The sequence below is a fragment of the Trachypithecus francoisi genome, unplaced genomic scaffold, assembly GCF_009764315.1.
Source record: "Trachypithecus francoisi isolate TF-2019V2 unplaced genomic scaffold, Tfra_2.0 Lachesis_group1, whole genome shotgun sequence".
Classification (NCBI taxonomy): domain Eukaryota; kingdom Metazoa; phylum Chordata; class Mammalia; order Primates; family Cercopithecidae; genus Trachypithecus; species Trachypithecus francoisi.
In genome coordinates this window covers 40,047,138-40,050,947 of record NW_022681454.1, presented here as the reverse complement: position 1 = coordinate 40,050,947, position 3,810 = coordinate 40,047,138, and positions in this window count along the sequence as shown.

Genomic DNA, 3,810 nt, shown 5'->3' with positions numbered 1-3,810 from the left:
TATTTAAAAAAAAAGCAGATGAAGTTTCATTGTAAAGAAAAAAATAATAATGTGAAGTCCAGTGCTGCATTTTGAGGGCCTGTTTCTCCATTCTAGCCCATGCAGCAATACAGGACAGATTCTGAGAACTTAATCTGTAAACCATTTTTGTGGTTTTCTTTGCCTCCACAGTAAGTCCCACGTTTAACACAGATGACTACCTGCCGATAGTCAGGTCTTCTTCCTTACTAAAAGAACCTCTATTTTGAGATGGACAAAATGTTCTGTTCCAGGGAATGAATCATAATGTATAAGACTGAAAAAGAATCTTCTGATTCCTGCTTCTCAGCTTCCCCTGCAGCTATGAGTGGCTGTGTGACCCAGTCCTCATCAACGAAATGTTCGGGAAAGTGTTGCTTGCTCCTGGGAGAGGTGCTCCTCACCAGTTAGATTAAGTAGACACGGGCAGGAGCACCCGTCTTTCTTACGTACTTTGGGTGTAGTCGTGGGAAAATTAGATGTCTTGAGGGCTGCAGCAGCCCTGAGGACAAGCAAAGAAACCCAAAAGACTGCAGAGAGACACAGCAGAAGCCTGGCATTGTTGACTCACTTGCCACCTCTTACTTTTTATTATGTGAGATAAATGTCTTACCTGAGCCACAGTTTTCATTACTCTAATACTTGAAATCAAATGTCTTCTAATGACATAGTAACAAATAAGAAAAAGCTTATGACGTTGAAGCTATCAACCTCTTACAAAATGTAAAAAGTAATTTAGCCAATACCCAACCTAAATGGCCAAAAATGTAGAATACTGTATAGAAATGGTTGGTAGATTATTTTACTGGGATATTATACATGGTCATTTGAAAATAGCATTTGGGAAGATCAAGTGACCACATAAGGAGATGCTCATGATACGAGCTTATGTGCAAAAAAAGAAACAGGACTTGGGATTGTATCTGTGCATTATGACTACAACAATGTTTCCAAAGACTGTGAGGAAACAAAGCCAAACCACTAACAGGAATTGTATTAGGGTAACATGGTTGGTTTTATACATTCCTCTATTTTCTAAATGTTGGGACTTACACAATTTTTATGTTAAAAAATATAAAATGGGGCCAGGCATGGTGGCTCATGCCTGTAATCCCAGCATGTTGGGAGGCTGAGGCGGGCAGATCACCTGAGGTCAGAAGTTCAAGATCAGCCTGGTCAACATGGTGAAACCCCATCTCTACTAAAAATGCAAAAATTAGCTGGGCATGGTGGCAGGTGCCTGTAATCCCAGCTACTTTGGAGGCTGAGACAGAAGAATCACTTGAACCTGGGATTTCATTGAGCTGAGATCCGGCCACTGCACTCCAGCCTGGGAACAGAGCAAGACTCCGTTTCTCTACACATATATATATATAATGGACCAGCCTGGGCAACATGGCGAAACTCCGTCTCTACAAAAAAAAAAAAAAAATATATATATATATATACACACACACACACACACAAAATTTAGCCAGGCGTGGTGGCGTGCACCTGCAGTCTCAGCTTCTTGGGCCACTGAAGTGGGAGGATCGCTTGAGCCTGGGAGGTGGAGGCTGCAGTGAGCTGTGTTCCCACCACTGCACTCCAGCCTGGGTCACAAAGTGAGACCCTGTCTCAAAATAAATAAATAAAATGAACTCAGACAAGCAATTAGTTTAAATCCCTGGAAGGATTTATACCAAATAGAAGGATCTGTTTGGCTCCCTACTGCCTACAGGACAAAAGCAAACTTCTCAGCCTAACCCTCAAAGCCTTTCCCAACATGGCATCTGCCTCTCTTTCTAGCCCGACCTTCCACCCATGTCCTGTTCGAGGCACATGAACACATTTTCCTGTCTCTGCGCATGTTCTTGTATCAGCCTGAAAAGCCTTTCCTTGTGTGCAAGGTAAAACATTGTTAGTTGTGTTAGAGACTGCTGACTATCCCCCAAAATCTCTTTCATTAGCAACAGTACGTAATTTTCAACTGAGCACTGTAGCCAATAACAAAGGTTATTTTTTCCAATCTTCTTTTCAGCTGAATGTAGTCACGTGGCTAAGTCTTGACTAATGGGGTGTAAGCAACCTCCAGGCAATCCCAGGAACGTCTTTAATGGGAAGTACTCTCTTCTTTGTCCTTTCTCTTTTTTTGGAGACAGTCTTGCTCTGTTGCACAGGCTGGAGTGCAGTAGCATGATCTCAGCTCACCACAACCTCCGCCACCTGGGTTCAAGCGATTCTCCTGCCTCAGCCTCCAGAGTAGTTGGGACTACCAGTGTGTGCCACCACACTGGTAGCTTTTTAGTAGAGACGGGGTTTCACAAAAGTTGTTTGTATATAAAAGATATTAATAATCTGTCTATATGTTACATACATTATCTTCCATGTGACCAGGCTGGTCTTGAACTCCTGACCTTGTGATCCACCCGCCTCAGCCTCCCAAAGTGCTGGGACTAACAGATGTGAGCCACCGCGCCCGGACTTCTTCTTTGTTCTTTCCTTCTTAGGTGCTTGAGTTTGAGCAGCCAACTTGAACTATGAAATGAAAGTCACAAGTTGAGCTCAGAGGAACAAGAGAGAAGAAAGGTGAGTCCCTGAAGATGACACTGCTGCTGTACCAGCCTTGGAGCACCTACCTCTTGGTTTCATTTGCACAGTAGGGAAAAATCAACTTATATCTTGCACAGCCCACCACTGCTTGGGGGTTTTCTGTCACGTACAATTTAACCTAATCCTAATTGACACATTAATCTACAAGATGAGTTAGTATCGAAAATGTATTGAGAAGAAGGGATGACAACAGTAGCACTGAATTGCTATCCAGAAGAAATGAACAGAAAGTTGGGGAAGTTTCACATTTGCTTGTAAAAGAAAACAGAGACAAGAAGAGACAGTGGGTTAGCAATATGGTGACAAGCTAGAGCCACCAATGACTGTTTTAGGGGAGGGAATGAGAGCAAGTATTTGGCCAATAATCTTTTTTTTCTTTTTCTTTTTTGAGACAGACTCTAGCTCTGTCACCCAGGCTGGAGTGCAATGGCGAGATCTCAGCTCACTGCAACTTCCGCCTCCCGGATTCAAGCAATTCTATCTCAGCCTCCCGAGTAGCTGGGACTACAGGCACATGCCACCACGCCCGGCTAATTTTTATATTTTTAGTAGAGACAAGGTTTCACCATCTTGGTCAGGCTGGTCTTGAACTCCTGACCTTGTGATCCACCCGCCTCAGCCTCCCAAAGTGCTGGGATTACAGGTGTGAACCGCCGTGCCTGGCCTACAGTTTTTCTTTATACCAGGATAAGGTCATGGTAGACGTATTGTTTTGCAACTTATTTTTGTTTTATTTTGACCAATCAATATAGCAAGGACAAGAAGTCTGGAAAATAGAGTAACCTCATCCTTTAATAGCAACATAATATTCCTTTGTATGGAAGTACCATAATTAATTTAACTAGCCTATCTTGATGCATTTCACTTTTTTGCTATTACCAACAGTGCTACTTGTACAAAACAATGTAACACGTTTTGTAATTGTGAACTGAATTGATTGTGCATGAATGAATTATGCATGAGTAATTAAGTATTCCTGTGGAATAATGACAGAAAGTGACTTTGCAGGTTTCAGAGTAGATTTTTTTTTTTTTTATTGTAGTAGACATTGCCAAATACATTCCAGGGAAGTCCACCAGTGATGTATGAGAGTGACTGACTATCTGCCTGCATTATCACAACACCAGATGTTAGAAATCTTTTTAGTTTTTGTCAGAAATTTTTTTAGTTTTTTAGTTGAAAAGTGGTGTCTTGCTAATT